Genomic DNA, 21042 nt, shown 5'->3' on the forward strand with positions numbered 1-21042 from the left:
GGGATGGGAGTGTCAGAGACAGTGCGATTGGCACAGGACAGAGCAGAGTTTAGGGCTGTTGTACATAGGGTCGCTGTGATTCGCAAGCGACTCGAGGACACATAACAACAACAGCATAAATGCATGGGAAAATCTTGTCCATCTTCCTTCCTTGAAGAAGTTGATGGATTTGAACCACCTGCCTTTGAATTGGCATTGAAACGTTTTACTAGTGGGCCACTAGAGGTCTCTCAGTGTTTTTTAGAAGCATACTTAAAGAATCCAAACTAAAACTGAAAGAGTCAAACTACTGTTTGCTGATTCCAAAGTTTATATGTACAAAAATACATCAGTGTTTTTCTAATAAGGCATTCAGGAAAAGTTTAGATAATGCATCACAATCTCTGAAATTTATATCACAATCATCATAGGAGAGGTTCTTAGGATCTGTGCACCAAGAAGCATTAAAATAGATTTGAGATGTGAGGTATGAGGTATGAGAAGGCATGTGCTGAATTATCCATTTCAACATTCTTTATATGTATACGGATGAGCTGTCCAACCAGGAGACTTATTTGAGGAAAGTCTGAAATTCAAGTACTTTGTCTCCATAGCTTTAACTTTGCATTTGACTTATGTTGTTGTGTGCCATCAAGTCGCTTTCAACTCATTGCAACCCTATGTACAAGAGCCCTAAATGTCAATCTATCCTGTGCCCACCTTGCTGTCTCAAACACACTCATTCCCAGAACTCCTCTCACAGAATCAATCCATCTCATCTAGGGTCTTCTTCTCCTGCCCCGTCCCTCCACTCTGCCAAACATGATATCCCTCTCCAAGGACCAGCCCCTCCTTGTAACATGCCCAAAGTATGTCAGATGAAGCTTCAGGATCCTTGACTCCAAGGAGCATCCTGGCTTCACCCTCTCCAGAATAAATCTGTTTGTTCCCCTAGCAGTCCATGGTACATTAAACATTCTTCCAGCACCACAGCTCAAAGGCATCAATTCTCTACCATCCTTATTCACTGTCCAACTCTCTGATACATAACACATAATTGCAAAGACAATAGCCTGGATCTGACACACCTTAATCTCCAGCCTGACGTCGTTGCTCTTCAGTACTCTTGAGATGTCCCTCAGAGCTGACTTTCCCAATGCAATTCGTCTCCTGATTTCCTGGCTTCTGTAGACTTATAGTAACCACAAATACATACTGATTGAGTTAATTGCCCTATGTGAACTGTGCCTGCTTCAATGAAACCTTCACTTGAATTTTATTGTTGTCTAGTATTTTTCCCTCCAAGGGAGGAAAAGTCTTTTTTTGTAATCTGAGATGAGGTTATACAAAAAGTGCAGAGGAAAAGGAAGCATATTGATTCTTCCTTGAAAACAGAAATAATCAATAGTGGATCATCTTCTAAGATAATAGCTTACTAGTAAGGTGAAGGTGACAGAAGATCTAAGCAGGTCGGAAAGCAAAGTATATGTTGTTGTTCTTGTTATGTGCGATCGAGTCGCTTGCGACTCATAGCGACCCTATGTCCAACATCCCTAAACTCTGCTCTGTCCTGTGCCAATCGCACCGTGTCCAACACACCCATCCCAATTACCCCAATCACTGAATCAATCCACCTCATGGGGGCCTTCCCCTTCTGTGCTGTCCCTCCACCCTACCAAGCATGATGTCCCTCTCCAAGGACCTGTCCCTCCTTGCAACATGTCCAAAGTATGTTAGGCGGACCAGCCTGGTTTGACCCTTTCCAGGATGAATCTGTTTTCCTACCAGTCCATGGTACCCTCAATACTCTTCTCCATCACCAGAAATGGAACGCATAAATATTTACATACTAGGCATTGGGGAGATGAGATGGACTGGCATGGGGCATTTTGAGTCAGATGATCATATGTTATATTACTCTGGAGATGAAAAGGTGAGGAAAAATGGAGTTGTTTTCATAGTTAAGAAAGCCATTGCTAGATCCATCTTGAAGTATAATATTGTGAGTGACAGGATAATATCCATATGCATACAAGGAAGGAATACCACTATCATTCAGATATATGCACCAACAACCAGAGCCAAGGAAAGTATATAGATGAAAGATTTCAGGCAAAATGTGCTTATCGTAAAAGTTTCCTGGCATCCAGTCTTTTAAGCAGACTTTCTACATTGAAAAAAATGAGGTAACGTTTGGAAGTCAAAAGTCCTGTGCACAATAATTAGCCTTCTTTATTAGGTATGTTGCTCTTTAACTTTTTTAACTTGACTTAGAATAGAAAACAAGATCTTTCTCTTTTTTTAAATTTTTTTTCATTCATTGTTGCACATTTCCTTATCTCTCCCTCTCTCCCTCCTCCCCCAGTCCACTTTGCAATGCACCTCTAGATCCAGATTGTTGTACAGTCCAGATACATATAATACCTAATCTAGTATTGTTTTCAGACCGTTCCCCTCATCTCTTCCAATGCAGTGTTTATTATATATTCACTCTTTTCCTGTTTTACCCCTAACTCTCCATGTCGGTCTTATTTTATCTAACAGCAATGCTATGCCTCATGTTATATAATGTTTTACTAGTTTATTGTTTTTCAATGTTGTGTAATATTCCATGGTGTGAATGTACCATAGTTTTTCTATCCATTCTTTTGTTGAAGGACACTTGAGTTGCTTCCATCTCTTTGCTATTTTGAATAATGTAGCAATAAACGTGTGTGTGTGCATACATCTGTGTGAGTTGCAACTCTAGTTTCTTTAGGCTGTATTCCCAGTAATGGAACTGCTAGTCAAATGGTATTTCTATTTTCAACTTTTTGAGAAAGCCAGACTTCCTTCCATAGTGGTTGTACCACTTTACATTCCCAATAGCAGTGAATAAGAGTTCCAATCTCTCCATAACTTTGCTGGTATTTGTTGAACTTTGCTATTATTGCCGTGGTGAGATGGTATCTTGAAGGTTGACAAACATTAATAAAGACGTTCATGATGATGTTGTTGTTGTTGTTGTTGTTATGTGCCGTCGAGTCGTTTTCGACTCATAGCGACCCTATGCACAACAGCCCTAAACCCTGCTCTGTACTGCGCCAACCGCACTGCCTCCAACACACCCATCCCGATTACCCCAGTCACCGAATCAATCCATCTCATAGAGGGTCTTCCTCTCCTGCGCTGTCCCTCTACTCTACCCAGCATGATAGCCAAACCAATTTTTTGAACTTGCCTGTTTATAATAATGATACCTTTGGAAGGAATTTAGAGCGTCTCTAACAAAACCTACCTGTTGTTGTTAGGTGCTATAGAGTCAACTGCAACTCACAGGGACCCTGTGAACAACAGATCTTAACTTTGCCTTATCATGTGCCATCCTCATCTTTTCTCATATAGCCAAGCCAATTGTTATAGTCACTATGTCAGTTCATCCTGTTGTGGGTCTTCTTGTCATTTGCTGATCCTTCATCTTTTCAAGAATGATATGTTTTTTCCAGTGATCAATCCCACCAAAACAACTTGATTGAAATATGTGAGCATAGTTTCACCATTTTTGGCTCCAAAGAATACCCTAGCTGTGTTTTCTCCAAGAAATATTTGTCCTTTTGTCAGTCTATAGTATATTCAGTATTATTCTCCAACACTACAACTGAAAGGCAATGGTTCTTTTTTTTTTATCCTAAGTTTTGTTGTTGTGTTTGAGCAAAACCTAGGATGATTCTTAAAATTAGACCAATTTGTCTATTTCAGGAAGAAAAGAATGTAGGAAAGAAAGGGAGAGAGACAGAAAAATAAGACATAGAATATTATTTTATTTTTAGTTCATAGGGAAGGAGTAGCATCTTTGACAAGATTTAGACTTTATGTGTTTATGAAGAATGATATTAGCATGACTTTATTAATTTCCTGAATGATTAAAACATTTGTATTATCTTTAATTTTTCCTCCTGTTATCCAACTGAAATGAGCAAAAATATTAGAATAAAAAACAAAGTCTAATTGTGTGAAACTTCTAGATAATTTGTTTTTGTTATGTGCTATCGAGTATCCTGCATCTAATAGCAACCCTACGTAGAGCAGCTCAGAACCCTCTGTGCAGCAGCTCAGAACCTTCTGTTCTCAATCTCACTAATTCTAACACACCAACGCCTTTGCCCCAGTTACTGTATCAATCCATCTCATCCAGTGTCTTCTTTTCCTGTGTTATCTCTCCATCATTCTAAGAATGATGTCCTTCTCCAAGAACCATTCTCTCCTTGCCACATGTCCAAAGTATGTGAGACATAACTTCAAAATCCAGCCTCCAAGGAGAAATTTGGTTTCGCCCTTTCCAAGACAGAACTATTTGTTTTCTTGGCAGTCCATGGTATGTTCAAGACTCTTCTCCAGCACCACAATTTGAAGGCATTGAATCATTTTCTGTCATACGTCGTCATTGTCCAGCTCTCTGACACATAGCAAATAATTGCAAAGACTATGGACTGGATCAGGCACACCTTAGTCTCTAGACTGACAGTGTAGCTTTTCAGTACTCTGGAGATGTCCATGACAGCAGATTTTTCCAATACAATTTGTCTTTTGATTTCCTGACTGCTGGTTTTAAGAGTATTGATTGTGGAGCTGAGCAAACAGTAATTGTTAACAATCCCAATTTCTCCTCTATCTATAATGGTGCTGTCAGTTGGACCAGTGTTGAGAAACTTTGTCTTCTTGATGTTAAACTTCAATTTACATTGAAGACTGCAGTCCTTGAACTTCTGCAGCAAGCACTTCAGATCTTATTTCAGCAAGCAAGATTGTGTCATCTGCATAATGTAGGTTGCTGATGCTTCTTCCTCCAATCCTAATGCCACATTCCTCCTCACAATCCCTTTTTCCTGAATAATCTCTTCTGCATATAGAATGAAAAAGGTAAGGAGACAGGGTGCATCCCTGACGCACTCCTTTCCAGATTTTGAACTATGCAGTGTTTCTGAGGACTGTTTCTTGGTCCAGGTATAGGTTTTGCATAAGCACGATCAAATGTAGTGGGATTTCTATTTTCCTCAGTTAGCGTAAGACGTAATACATAATTGGGTATTACTATTTTTATGCCAATATGTTTTTATTGAACATCTGTGTTGTTGGATGATCTTTCAGGTGCTAATGACTGCAGTAAAAAGTGAAAATAAAATCTTTGATGTCAGGAGATGATATTCTAATGGATAGTAACAAACAAGAAAAATCTCTCTCTCTCCTATGTGTTATACAGATAAATAGATATAATATGCTGTATTCTTTATACAGGAAAAGTATATTGTACAAGTAGATTACTGGGTTTAACTAGCAAGACTCACTAGAGTAGCCACTGATGAACTAAATTTGGTGTGGTACTTACACACCTGCTCTGTGGCTTACTAGGCTCCTGACTCTAAAAAAATCTATTGACATGTTTTTAGCTCCAATATCTGCAATTTTAGCATTTCAACAACAAAATTTACACTAAAAATTGATGTGAATTTTATAGGAGAATGGTTACTCATGGTGGACAATGTTTGGTGGGACTTCCTGATTAAAACAGACTTGGAAGTAGGAGTGGCATCTACTTCTGAAATAGCTTGCCTCTGAAAACTATGAACGTGGAGAAAAGATTAAAGTTATACAATTGTTCAGATATTTCATTCATAGGGTCGCTGTGAGTTGTCTATGACTCAACAGTACTTAACAACAACATAGAGAGAGCTCTTTTGGCCTGATGGATAGAAAGTTATGCTACCAAGCCAAAGGTGGGTGATTTTAATCTGTGGCTCTCAAGTCTGATTTTAATTGTTTTGGGTTAAACATTTTTAATAAGTGGTATAGCACTGATCTGTCCATATGCTGGACAGAGGTAACTCATGGTTCCTGTAATGCTAAACTCTGTGACAGTGATGTGTCAAATGCGATAATGGTGATTCATGGTGGACAGTGTTTGGTGGAGCTTCCCAATTAAATCAAGTTTGGAAGCAGGAGTGCCATCCACTTCTGTAATAGCTTGCCTCCGTATACTCTATGAACATGGAGAAATAATGAAAGTTATACATGTGTTCAGGTCTTTCATTCAGAGGGTCGCTATGAGTCATCAATGACTTGATGGCACTTAACATTAAGAACAACAACTATATACGATGTAATGAGTTTGGAGGGTGGTCTTTATAACCCTGCACTGCTAACCAATAAGTTGTATGATTATGGCACTTTTAACAGTGACTAGGCAAGAGAAAGGTGGGTGATACCTTCCAAGAGAGGTACAACATCTGAAAACCTGTTGGATACTTAGTTAGGAGTCCCTTCATAATTCACAGCAGTGGGTTTGGGTTTTGGATTTTATTTATTTATTCAGCCACTATGAAGGTGATAGATAGATGGTTTCCTCCTGTTAAAATTTACCGCTTCAGAAATCTGACTCAGGATTGCTATGTATTGGGAGTGATTCAATGACAGTGAATTTGAGATTTGGATATGCGTGAAAGAATCGAAATGAATCCATTAATATAAGTCTATTGAGAAGAACAAAGAAATTTTTACAAGAAGATCCCTACATTACATTGAATAACACAATTTTATCAGTATGTGTAGTTTAGATTAACTAAAGAGGGAAGAAAATGAATTCTCCAGAAAGATTTTTCTTATAATTTTGACAGGAATTTTGTCATTAGTACATTTCAAAATACCTTACAGTGTCCTAATACTATTTTTCTAGTATTGTGGCTAACTCTGGAAAGAATGGGAGTCCCAGAATATTTTATTATACTTATGTAAAACCTATACTTGGACCAAGAGGCAGTCATCAGAACAGAACAAGGAAACACTGCACCGTTCAAAATAGGGAAGGGAGTATGCCAGGGATGGGTTCTATCTCCATTATCTTTTCAATCTAGATGCAGAACAGATCATCCAGGAGGCTGTGTTCTATCAGGAGGAATATAGAATTAGGATTAGAGGAAGACTCATCAACAACAAAAAACCTGTATTGTGCAGATGACCCAACCCTGCTTGCTAAAACTGAGGAGAACCTGAAGCTCTTGCTACAGAAGGTCAAGAACTGCAACCTTCTATATGGATTGAAGCTTAATATCAAGAAAACAGGTCAGGATCTCCTCGTAGTGAAAGCAAACCTACATACACTCAAGGTGATGAACACAACTCCTTCCTACTTTGTATTTATTTTCAGCACCCATGTGCATTTTAACCTCTACCTATTGCACTGTTGTGACTTGTTGGCCATTACATGATTTTTGTAAGGGGGGGGAATCGTTCTTATAGAAATCAGCATACTATTTTTTTTTTAAATCTGGAGAGAAGATATTATGGTCACTGAAAATATGGTCAAATGTCATATATAAAATGTATAAAAGCCTTGCTGTTCTGTCTACCATAATATATTAATTTTCTATTTGCTGGCAATATTAAAGATTTCTTTTTTGTTTGTGTAACTCTAAAAAAAAGAAAGAAAGAAAACAAAGATTCTCACCGATTGGCAGCATTGAGATAGATGGAGAAGAGATTGAGATTGTCAACAGCTTTAGTTTTCTTGGCTCCACAATCAACACTCTTGGTGCCAGGAGCCAGGAAATCAAAAGACTAATTGCACTGGGAAAGTCTGCTGTCAGGAACTTTTCCAGAGTACTGAAGAAAAATGACATCAATCTGGAGACTAAGGTTTGCCTGATCCAGACAATAGTCTTTGCAATTAGTTGCTTTAAGTCAGAAAGCTGGACAATGGCTAGGGATGATAGAAAGAGAATTGATGCCTTTCAGCTGTGGTGCTGGAGAAGAGCATCTCTTGGACTTCCAGGAGGACAAACAAGTTCATCCTTGAGAGGGTGAAACCAAGCTGCTCCTCAGAGGCAAGGATTCTGAGGTTTTGTCTGATATACTTTGGGTGTGTTTCAAGGAGGGAACAGTCCTTGAAGACAGACATCATGCTTGGCAGGGTAGAGGGGCAGTGCAAGAGAAGAAGACCCTCGATGAAATGTGTTGATTCAGTGACTGTGGTAATGAGAGTAGGTATGTCAGAGACAATAAATTGGCACAGGACAGAGCAGATTTCAGGGCTATTGTACGTAGTTCACTATGAGTTGCAAGCGACTCCACTTGATGACACAACAACAACAACAAATAACAGTATGTTAATGATGACAAAAACAACAACAAACTTAAAAACCATATGCTAAGTTAATTTTAGCTAACAACGACCCCACGTGTTACAGAACAACATTGAACAGTAGGATTTTTATGACTGTAGCCTTTCCGAAGTAGATCATTGAAACTTTCTTCTGAGCCATCTTTGAAGTATTAGCCCATTGCATAACTATTTGTATAACTCAAGGACCCTTAAGTGATTACAAATTCATCTAAAGTATTCAGATCATATCAGCATATTCCCATAGAATTGGAACTAATCTATGGCTTGCCATGCAGTGGGTTTTTCAAAGCTGTAAATCACACAAAATGAGATTGCTTATTTTTCTCCTTCAGAGTCAATGGTAGCATTAAACTGCCAGAGAAACAAGGTCTTTGACTTAATAACACAACTCACTATGTATTACAGAACCAGAGCCCCCTTTTAAAGGATTAGATGTGAAGGGAGCAGAAATGACAGTTTATTTGAGCTTTGTCACACTATTACTGTTGAATTGGTTCTAGTTCATAGTAATTTGAGGATGTCAATATTTTTTATTATTTTTATTAATTTCAATGAATATCTACAGAGATTTTGGATTGCCATTCATTCATTGTGAGGATGTAAATCTTAATAGAAGGAGACGGCTCATCTATCTCCCATGGATTTAAACAGCTGGAGAAGTTTGGCCTTGGGTTTAGCAGTGCAACTCATGATCGATTATTCCACCAGAGGTCCTTATGTGTAGAGTTTTAAAATTGATGATTGTTTCCAAAAACAAAGGAGGGGAACCCCCAAAAGATACAGCGCCTCTATGTTTAAATTAGAAATTACAACCTTTAATAAGTTTTGCTAGACCCCTTTCTTAAATATTTTGGTACTTAAATGTTTAAAGGTGAACATCACCTCTCTTTGTTCTATAATATACATGTAACGTAAAGATTTAATTCCTTTGGTCATCTGACCATAAAATGTGAACCACTATTAGGCTAAAAATTGGTAGCAATAATCTTTATAAGCAAAATTCAGGAAATGCTCTAGAAGAAATTGAACATAAATATTTGATTAGTTAAACATAATAATAGATAATAGTCAACATTCTTCTATTAAAGAGGAAGGAATGAGTAAAATTTAAAAGAAATTATTTCATGTGTGTACCTAGAAGACTCACTTAACAGAAATTTTGCCATACTGGCCCCCTGCGGCATTTTTTCAGTATGTAATTAGAACTAGATTGGATGATTTATTTCCAGTCAAGTCTACCATGATTCCTCTGCTACAAAAGCCTAAGAAACTGAGACAAGACAATCCTAGAAACTTGGTTGTCAAATTAAAGGATGATTGTTGTTGTTATATGTTGTCAAGTTGCCTGCAATTCATAGTGATTCTATGTAAAACAGCTGTGAAGCATTCCCTATCCTGAGCCAGGCTCATTATTCCAACACACCTACTCCATTACCGCAGTTACTGTGTCAACCCATCTCATCCAGGGTCTTCCTCTTCTGTGTTGTCCCTCCACTCTTGCAAGCATGATATGCTTCTTCAAGGCCTGGTCAGTCCAAGGCCTGGTCAGTCCCTCCTGGCCATGTGCCCAAAGTATATCAGACAGATTACAAATCCTTGTCTCCAAGGAGAAACTTGGTTTTACCCTTTCCAAGACAGACTTGTTTGTTCCCTTGGCTGTTCATGGTATGTTTGATACTCTTGTCTAGCACCACAACTCAAAGGCACCATTTCGTTTTCCCATTACCAATACTAAGTTCCAATTCCTGTGCCTACTTGTTGAAAAGAGCAAATATGTCTTAGAGTAGGGGCAACAAATATGCCCCTTAGAAGCAAGAATACTGAAAATTCATTCACATTAACATGTTGTGTCAGCCTTAATGTTGCCTCTCTTTAGTCATTACTTAGTCCCTCTGGTCTTCATCTACCTAACTACAGACACATGGTCTTTCAAATCAACATGATTGTCTTGCTCATCATCAACAGCTCAAACAGAAATATAAAGAGCATTCTCTATACTTCTTCTTGTTGTTGTTGTTGTTGTTATTGTTATGTGCCATTAAGTTGCTTATGATTCATAATGACCCTATGTACAACATTCTGAAGCCTTCCCTGTCCTGAGCTAGGCTCACTAACTCCAACACACCTACTCCCTCTTGCCCCAGTTACTGTGTCAATCCATCTCATCTGAAGTTTTCCTATCCTGTGCTATTCCTCCACCCTTACAAACATGATGTCCCCCTCCAATGACTCATCCATCCTAGCCACATGTCCAAAGTATGGGAGAAAGAGCTTTAAAATCTTAGCCTCCACAGAGAAACTTGATTTCACCGTCTCCAAAACAGACTTATGTGTTTTTCCTAGTGTTTCACAATATGTTCAAGACTCTTTTCTAGCACCACAACTCAAAGACATCAATTATTCTTTTGTCATCCTTATTTATTGTCCAGCTCTTTGATGTATAGCAAGTAATTGTGAAGACTGTGGCCTGGCTCAGGCATCCTTTAGTATCTGTTGACAAGAGTGTTGATTGTGGAGCTGAGCAAGCTGTAACTGTTAACAACCCCAATCTCTTTTTCATCTTATCATGGTGCTGCCAATTGACGCAGTGGTGAGAATCTTTCTTTTCTTAATGTTGAACTTCAGTCCATATTGAAGACTGCATTCCTTGGCCTTCTGCATGCTGCAAGTGCTTCAAGTCCTCATCAGTTTCAGCAACAAGATTGTGTCATTTGCATAACATAGGTGCTGGTGAGTCTTCATCCAATCCTCATGCCACATTTCTCCTCATGAAGCCCAGCCTCCCTAATGATCTGTTATGTATAGTGATTGAAAAGATATGGAGACATTACATTAGAGTCCTGAGAAGCCAAAGAGAAGGGAAGAAATTGAGAAGTTAAGGAAGAGAATAGAAGATTTCAAAAGGCAGCTCAGGAGATAAAGTATTACCATGAAATGTGTTAGGAGCTGGAGTCAGAAAATAAAAAATGGTTAGTTTATTCAGCATTTCTGAAAGAACAAATTAAATATTTAAGGATGCTATGGGCAAAATATTGAGTGATCCAGGAAGCATTAAAAGACAATGGAAGGAGTATACGGAGTCACTATACCAAAAACGGTTGACACAGAAGAATTTTATGAAACAACATATGATCAAGGGACAATGGTTGGTGATGAAGGAGGAAGTTCAGACTGCTCTGAGAGACTTGGCAAAAATAAGGCCTCAGGAATTGGTGGAATACCAACTGGCATATTTCAACAAACAGATGCTGTACTCGACATGCTTACTAGTTGTGCAAAGAAATCTGGAGGACAACTACCTGGCCAACTGTCTGGAAGATATTTATATTTATTCCCATTTTTTTTTAAAGTGACCTGATAGTGTGAAAATTAGCAAAAAATATCACTTATATCACACGCAAACAAAATTCTACAGATTAACCAGAAATGACCAGAACAGTACAACATAGACTTACCAGAAGTACAAGCTGAGTTTAGATGAGATTGTGGTACTAGAGACGATATCACCAGTGTCAGATGGATCTTGGTAGAAAGCAGAGAGTACAAGAGCAATGTCTATCTGTGTTTCATTGACAGTGCAAAAACGTTTGTCTGTGTGGATCATAACAAATTGTGGTTAACCTTGAGGAGAATGAGAATCCTAGAATACTTGATTGTGCTCATTATATATTCAGATCAGGAAGCTGGACTCAGAGCAAGGAAACATTACATGGTTCAAAATCAGGAAAGGAGTGCATCAGGAATGTATCTTTTCTCCACACTAGAGGGTGTGTGAAAACACCAATGCAGGAGTGGTGGCGTGACTGTACATAATCTTTCTGATGCATCCAGCCTGGCCCATTGCTCACAAGGTTCTAAAAAACAAACAAACAAACAAACAAATCCAGTCTGCATACCTGCAATCACTTGAGTCATTTCCCTGAGGGGTTCTCAGTCCCTGGAGGACCTTCTAGCAAATCTTTAAGCCCGCAGGACATAGAGGAATTGTGGAACTGAGCCACAGGTAGAGCTTTTAATAAAAAGTATGTGACACAACCCTGCTTGCTGAAACTGAGGAGGACCTGAAGCGCCTGCTGCAGAGTGTCAAGGACTGCAGCCTACAATATGGATTGAGGCTCAATGTCAAGAAGACAAAGATTCTCACCACTGGACCAATTGGGAGCATCAGGATGGATGGTGAAGAGATTGGGATTGTACACAGCTTTAGTTTGCTTGGCTCCATAGTCAACAGTCTTGGCACCAGCAGCCAGGAAATTAAAAGGCTCATTGCCATGGGAAAGTCTGCTGTTAGGGACCTCTCCAAAGTGCTGAAGAGCAGTGGTGTCTCTCTGGAGACAAAGGTGCATCTGATACAGGCCATGGTCTTCGCAATCACCTGTTATGCATCAGAGAGTTGGACAATGACCAAGGAGGATAGAAGGAGAACTGATGCCTTTGAGCTGTGGTGCTGGAGAAGAGTATTGAGAATACCATGGACTGCTAGGAAAACAAATAGATTTGTCCTGGAGAGGATTAAACCAGGTGGCTCCTTGGAGGCAAGGATTCTGAGGCTCCGTCTAACTTACTTTGGACATGTAGTGAGGAGAGACCGGTCCTTAGAGAGAGACATCATGCTTGGGAGGGTGGAGGGACGGCGCAGGAGAGGAAGGCCCTCTATGAGGTGGATTGATTCAGTGACTGGGATAATTGGGATGGGAGTGTCAGAGACAGTGCGATTGGCACAGGACAGAGCGGAGTTTAGGGCTGTTGTACATAGGGTCGCTACGAGTCGCTGGCGACTCGATGGCACATAACAACAACAACAACAACATGTGTTTATACAACCAGTTAAGCATTTGGGAATATGTTGACCTGAGACTTCTCATAAATAGCAGGACAAATTTCAAAAACAGGGAAGGACAAAAATTCTTGGCAGGACAAATTTCAAAAACAGGGCAAACAAACAATTGCAAAACTCATGGAAAATACTATATGCAAAAGATCAATGGAGGAGATGTTTCAATCAGTCCAACATAATCTGTTTATCTTCAGACAAAGACAATAGTATTAATAGTTGAGACATACAAGGTTAACTATGTAGAATTTTCAATAATACAAAGGATAACTATAAACTTAATGGGAATGAGATAAGGACTTGATTACAGGTTGCAGCCAATAAGAATAATCCAAGCTTTCTTGCCTGGTGACCGAAAGAGCATATTTCTGGATCCTCCTCCTCGTAGTTAATGACAAAACCCCTTAAAATATCAAAACTGAAGGAAATAAAATATAGCCATCCCTGAAAACCTGACTGCTGGGTACCAAGGTCCAAAAACCCTTACTTTCTCCTACAACTCTGACTGCCACTATCCCCCTGATCTACATGTCACCTCTCCTCATTCTCAGTGACCACACCAAGCAATGACAGGATACTCCATAGTACAGTTGGCTTCTCAACTCGCCACATATGACTCCCAACCCACTCAGACTCTACCACCAGTGCCAATTCCTCTCCAGAAGAGCTAAAGGACACTGCTGTTAAAGGCCATTTAGTCAGAAATGGTCCATAGCTCACACTCCGGAGAATTTTCAATGACTGTAAACTGCATACCAGGAGATTGCCTATATTTTCCCCATGGCCTAGCTGGTGAACACAAACTGCCAATCTTTAAGATGGAAGTGGAACTAATCAAATACCTTCAGGTGCAATGCAACACTAATGAACTTAGGCTCACGTTCAAATTCAACCACTGCCTCACCCAATCAGCAAGTACTCCCATTTGAACAAATTAGTTCTGGTGGTCTAGTGGAAAGGAATAGCCCTGCCAACACAAATATAGGAGATTCAAATCCACAAGTTGTTCCATGGGTAATGATGAACAGTCTCCTCCTCTGGAATTTACTGTCTCTGAAAACCCACTGGAGGTTCAGCAATTGGTCAGCTCCAATCCCGACAGTACCCAACAGTGATCAGAGTAACACATCTGTCCTAAATTCACAGACACATACAAACAATATATCACAAAATATTAGGACAAAGTAAACAAATATATGGTGTTAAGCAAATATAATAACCCCTTAACAACACAAAATGAAATAGAAATCCCTTGTCAAATCACATAAAGAAACAAAACGATTGCTCCACTGAGTCACAAAAATAAAGAACAAAGAAGCACCTCTAAGGAAAAGTTGTAACAGAAATACCTAATCAGAATTCAAAGGCATGTATAGTGCCCCACAAGAGACCAAGCACTTTTGATCCCCTCACTAAAACTCTGTCACATTTCATTATACTTTGCATTGTCTTCCTGAGCTACCTTTTGAAATCTTCTGTTCAGATCCTAAACTTCCTGATTCTTCTTCTATGTTCCCAATTTCTGCATTCCAGTCACCTACTATTATCAATGTATCCTGATTTGTACACTCAATTGATTTCTGACTGCAGAAGTTGGCAAAAATCTTCTATTTCTTCCACTTTGGCTCTGGTTGTCTGTGCATATATTTGAATGATAGTGGTATTAACATGTCTTCCTTGTATGTGTTTGATTATCCTGTCACTCACAACATTGTATTTAAAGATGGATCTAGAAATGGTCTTTTTAACTATGGTTGTGGCCCTGTTTCAAGAAAGCGATCAAAGGAAACATAAAAATTTAAAGGAAAAACATAGCTAAAGACCTAAAAGAATACAGAGAAAAAAATGAAATAATAATATGATAAGATACATAGATTACTAAAAATAATACAAAACAACAGCCGTTGTTAGGTGTTGTCAAGTTGAATACAACTCGTAGTGACCCTATGAACAAAAGATCTGAACTCTGTTCTATCCTGTGCCATCCTCATACTTCCTGACACACAAGAGCCCATTGCTGTATAGTCACAGTGTCTACGTTCCCAAATTATGTGAGGCAAAGCCTCATCATTCTTGCCTCCAAGGAGCACTCTGCTTGCACCCTTTTAAAGACAAATCTATTCATCCTCTTGACCATCATGGGATATTCAGTGCTCTTCTCCAACAAAAATTTAATAACATTAATACTAAAATTTCAGAAATAAGGTAACATATTGGAAGAACAACAGAAAATAATTTGGTTAGTAGAAGCAGACATTAATGACATAAAGGATAATCCTTTGGCAGCAATTTGTTAAAGGAATAACTATAACAAATTAAAGAATTTTTTGTTATATGTGTATCATCTAGATAACAAAAGACATTTTCCATTCCAAATAAAAAAGCACACAGAAAATGTTCGCAGATTGTTGTATAAGAACTTCCTTGATATTATGAAAGATGAGAAAATATCATACAAAAAAACTCAGTGAACCCCAAATAGGATAAATTATTTTTAAAAGTAGCCAAAAATGCCATAATCAAGTTTTCTAGCACCAAAAACAAAGAGGAGGGGGGACCCCAAATCATCTGAAGATTAGTTTAGTAAAAATGAAATGTTATCTGCAAAATGGAACTGATAAGACTAACTTCTGAGAAAACCATGCAGACGGTAAGTAAATGAGATATGTGGAAAACACTAAGAAATGGAGGGGGAAAGCCAAACAATAATAACATCTCTAGAAACATATTCCTCATATATAGTGGTAAAATTAGAACATTTCCAGGTAAATTTTTTTAAAAAGACATGTATGAAAACTAGATGAACTTTACAAGGGAACTCTGGTCCTTAGAAACTGTGCTCCTACCCCAAAAAGTCAGCATTCAAATCCACCAGTGACTCTACAAAAGAAAGATGGACAATCTCCTCATGATTTATAGATGATGGTTGTCACTCAGCTGCAATGAGTTTGCTGAATACTTACAAATATATTGACACTTCCTTTGAACACACACACACAAAAGAAAAAAAGTGTGAGACAACAATCTATGACTGAGATGCATGACAATCTGCTATTATGACACATGACAGCATCAACTGGAAACAAACTTAAAAAAGAATTTTTATAAATAAAACTGCAAGATTGACAATAGTGAACAAAAATGTCAATCTGTATTGATGACAGCTTTAAAACAAAGAGAAGGAATAAATAGTTTGGTTTTAAGATTTAATTATAGAGAGAAAGTTGAGGAGATACAAGATAAAACAGACTTCTAAATTTAGGAAGATAAAGTACATTTCATAGTAACCAAAGTAAAAATAGAAAGCCTTCTTATCAAAATAAAACACAAATAACTCAGGACAGAAATCTGCATAGAACAAAGAAATCAGTAACACCTGCACACACACATACACATGCGCATGTGCACACGATTATATATTTGTTTTTTTTGTTTTTTTTTCTGTAATTATATTTTATTAATTTTCATAAACATTTACAGAGATTTTGGGCTTCCACTCATTCATTGTTGCACTATTCTCTCTACCCTCCTCCCAGTTTGTTCTTGTCCAAATGCCACAGTGCTTGTCAAAGCCAGTTCTGATTAATCTTCTTTGTCAGTGTATCCTTTGCCATTCCCTATCACTCCTCCCTGAGAGAGACTTCACCTGATTCATAAGGAAAAGGGGATGGCGTATTCTCTTAGCTACTTCCTGCTGAAAAGGGACGCTGTGGGTTTCAGGGTGAAGATCTTCTCTCACTACTATAAAGGGCCCCTTTGGCAGTAGGAAACACATAGACTATTATGGAGATTGATTTTGGAATTCAGATGCACTCTTATTGATTGTGCTTGGCTGTACATACGATTATATATTTGATATCTAGAAATAATAGCACTTAGTGTAGATCAATTAAATTCATCAGCCAGCTAACAAAATTGGCAGAATGGGCAGGATGGAAAAGAAAATACAACATATTGCCCACAAGAGATATAAAATAAGGTGAAATCAAAGTTTGAGGTGTGTGTATACACCAAATGGCAGCAAAGAAAAGAGGAGGAGTGTTAATATTAAGACAAAGATTAGCATAAGACACAATAAAGGCATTGTATAATTATTAAAACATCCAACAATAGGACCTGTTATAATAATTATTAACATATCAAATGAAAACTTGGATTCCTGCCTTAGTACCAAGGACCTTTATCACAGACTGTAAACTATCCCTTAAGATGTTTGAACATTAACCAATTTTTTAACAGTGATTTTATATGTGTCTTCCATATTCTTTTGATAATTCCATTCAATATTGTTACCATGCTGTTGGTACAGTTTATAAAGTTGTGCTGCTAGCCCAAAGATGGTTCTATTCTGGAGGTTAAAACCATGCAATTTACAGTGTGTTGAAAACCAGTTGCAGGTTGAACTATGAATTGGTTCTGACTGGAGAGCATTGAATGACTGAATATTTTAGTAGTATAATAACTTGAGACTTTTTTGTTTTATTTTCTGAAAATTGTCTTCTCTTTTGGTTTTCTAGTTCCACGTTTTGGGGGATTTTTCTTCATATTTTATTAGAACAATTTTCTCGAATAATTCTTTCAAGTCTTGTGTTCAGTTTTTTAGATCATCGTTCTTTTATTTGATTTTTCTACTGCTTTCCCACTATTACTTAAGGGACATTTTCATAATTTCTACTAAAACCTATTTTGAACTTTCTCCCTTCACCCTCTTTCTATTTAATGATTTTACAATTTCTTGATGTTGGATGTCCTCAATATCATCTCACAATTTATCTGATGTTTTTCATTAAAGTTCAATAATCTATTCTTGAGACAATCTCTAAATTTATGAGGGGTATATTGGGAGGGTGGAGGGACAGCGCAGGAGAGGAAGGCCCTCTATGAGGTGGATTGATTCAGTGACTGGGATAATTGGGATGGGAGTGTCAGAGACAGCGCGATTGGCACAGGACAGAGCGGAGTTTAGGGCTGTTGTACATAGGGTCGCTACGAGTCGCAGGCGACTCGATGGCACATAACAACAACAACAACAACATATTCAAGGTCATACTTTGCATCTTTTAGGCTTGTTTTAATTTCTCTGTTTTTAAATTAAATTCAGATATGAGCACTTGAGCTGCACGCTTGGGTATGTTCTGGGTGTAGATTATTAATTTCTCCATAATCTATATTCATGGACTCAGTCAATTTATTTCCTTTGCATTTCACTTAGCAAGCTCCACTTACATCGAAATCCAATAGAAACCTATAGCCCATTAACCTGTAGTAGAATTTCCCTAAAGGGTTTCCAAAGCTGTAAATCTTTGTGAAATAATATGGTCTCGTTTGGGCAGAAGGCAGTTCAACGTATGTATTTGTATGCGCTACAAATATATCCAGAGAATTCTGGTTTCCTTGTCGCTAAGGAAGGATATAACAGAGTATGTTGTTATTCTTTGTTGTTTTGTGCTGTTGAGTCGTTTGCGACTCATAGTAACCCCATGTACAACAGCCCTAAACTCTGCTCTGTCCTGTGCCAGTCGCACTGTCTCTGACACACCCATGCAATTACCCCAGTCACTGAATCAATCCACCTCATAGAGGGTCTTCCCCTCCTGCGCTGTTCCTCCACCCTACCACAGGCCAAGGTCTTTGCTATCACTTGTTATGCATCAGAGAGTTGAACAATGACTAAGAAGGATAGAAGGAGAATTGATGTTTTTGATCTGTGGTTCTGGAGAAGAGTATTGAATATACCATGGACTGCTAGGAAAACAAACAGATTCATCCAAGAGAGGGTTAAACCAGTCTACTCCTTGGAGGCAAAGATTCTGAGGCTCTGTCTAACATACTTTGGACATGTTTTAAGGAGGGACCGGTCATTGGAGAGGGACATCATGATAACAGAGTATACAGGAGCTAAATTCTGGAAACTTTTTTGTTATAAGCAACCACTTGAAAGAATGGCTTCGTAGACTTCGAAATTTAGGGTCATAGTCTCAGTTGACACCCAGGTCAGTTGACATAATATAATCCACAAAGACAATGTTTTACATCTTAATTTGGTGGGTAGCTCATTGGACCTTAAAACTTTTTAAAAAGCCACCAAGATGCAACAACTAGTATCTCTAAAGCAAAGCAGAGTGAGGAAAATAAAAGACATGTGGAAACAATTATACCAAAGGACTTACAGGCCAATTTACACTAATTTGAGACCAGAAAAACTAAATGGTGCCAGGTTTCTGTTATTGATATCTTTGATTAGAACCACAGTAGAAAATTCTTAACAGTGAGATTAAAAAAAAATGTAGAACCAAATTCAAAACCAAAGAAAAGAATTATCATTCTGTTAGTGACTGGTGAAATCATTGACAATGTGATCCTTAAAAAGTCCTCAAGACACCACAGGGTTGCACAGCTTGGTGGGTGGATAGGGGAAGAAAATAGGAAGGATCCACGTGAAAAGACAGGGTAATGATTGGCAAGGTTCAATGGTGATTAATTTTATAAAATATTATGTAATATATGAGAATGACTGTATGAAACACAATGTGAATGAAGAATAATGTGAAACACAATGTATACAAACTTTGTAAACTAATAAAAAAGGAAAAGTATATTTAATATGTCACAATAGATATAATTATCCTTTATTGAAAAATGGATATAAAATAAATGCTAGCAAGTTAAAAAAAAAGTCCTTAAGCATTTAAGGACTATAGCTCAACTTTAAACCAAACAACAGCCCTCTAAAGTTAACAATAACATCTAACAATATTGTGCTTCTCAGCGTAATCAAGCATATGAAACAGCTTCATTTATCCAAAACCAAAACTTGTAAGGCAGGAATGATAAGGAAAGATGAGCGCATTTAAACAGAGAACCCATGGAAGAGATAGAAAGCATAGTGTTATACTAAGGTGAGTGAAATTAATGTCACAACTCATAATATGTAAATATCATTAAATGGAAAACTAATTTGTTGTGTAAAATTTCACCCAATAGGAAAAGCTTAAAAAACCAAGGGATAAAAATATAGAAGTGCAGAGCAGTAGCAGATGCCCAGACTCATTCCAAATTCTACCTGATGATTTAAAATGACTAATGGTGGCATGCATGCATACACACACATATGCACATATGGGACCTACCTCAGATGTCACAGTCCTTTAGGTTGTTCCACAAACCTAAATGTATGCATTGCTCTTTGGTCCAGATTCACCAATGGCTCTCTGAGAGAAAAATGGACAGTCTCCTCTCATTGACTGACAACTCTGGAAACCCAGTGGCATGTCAGTTATATGTATGGTCAGTTATGAATAAAATAAAATGCACTGGGGGGAAGAGGAAAAAACATATATATATATAAAATTTATATATTTATAAAATTTATTATAAATATGCACATATGTCATTTCTATTAGGTTCTATGAAACTGAGTAAGGCTCAAGCGATCTTATGAAAAACAGAGCTGAATCTTGTTCTATTCTGTGCCATTTTTTCTTTCATCTTTGATACACATGGGTTCATTGATGTAGTTACCATGTCAATCCACCTCATTAGGGGTCTTCCTCTTTTTCACTGACTTTCAGCCTTTGCAAGTATGATATCCTTTTTTTTTTTTTAAGGAGTACCCTCTCCAAGCAACATGTCCAAAGTGTAAGAGACAAAACTTAGCCATCCTTACTTCCAAGGAGCATTCTGTACAAGCCTTTTCCAAGACATACCCTTGTTCTTTTGTCCATCCACAGGATATTCAGCATTCTTCTCTAATACCACAATTCAAAGACATTAATTCCTTTTTTTATCCTTAGTCATTGTCCAGCTGGCAGATTCAAAGCAAGTGATTGAAAAGATGATGACCTGGACGAGGAATACCTTAATCTTCAAACTAATAGAATTGCTTGTCAGTATTTTAGAGAAGTCCCTGACAGTGGATTCACCTAAAGCAACTTTCCTCCAGTTGTCCAGACTACTGGTACCAAGGTTGTTGAGTGTGAATCCAAGTAAGACGAAATTATTGACAGTTTCAACAATTTCTCTATCTATCATGATGTTGCTTATCAGCCCAGTGGTGAAAATTTTGCCTTCTTGA

The sequence above is a fragment of the Elephantulus edwardii genome, unplaced genomic scaffold (genome assembly GCF_000299155.1).
Source record: "Elephantulus edwardii isolate Elephantulus edwardi_28Jun2011 unplaced genomic scaffold, EleEdw1.0 scaffold00380, whole genome shotgun sequence".
Taxonomy (NCBI): domain Eukaryota; kingdom Metazoa; phylum Chordata; class Mammalia; order Macroscelidea; family Macroscelididae; genus Elephantulus; species Elephantulus edwardii.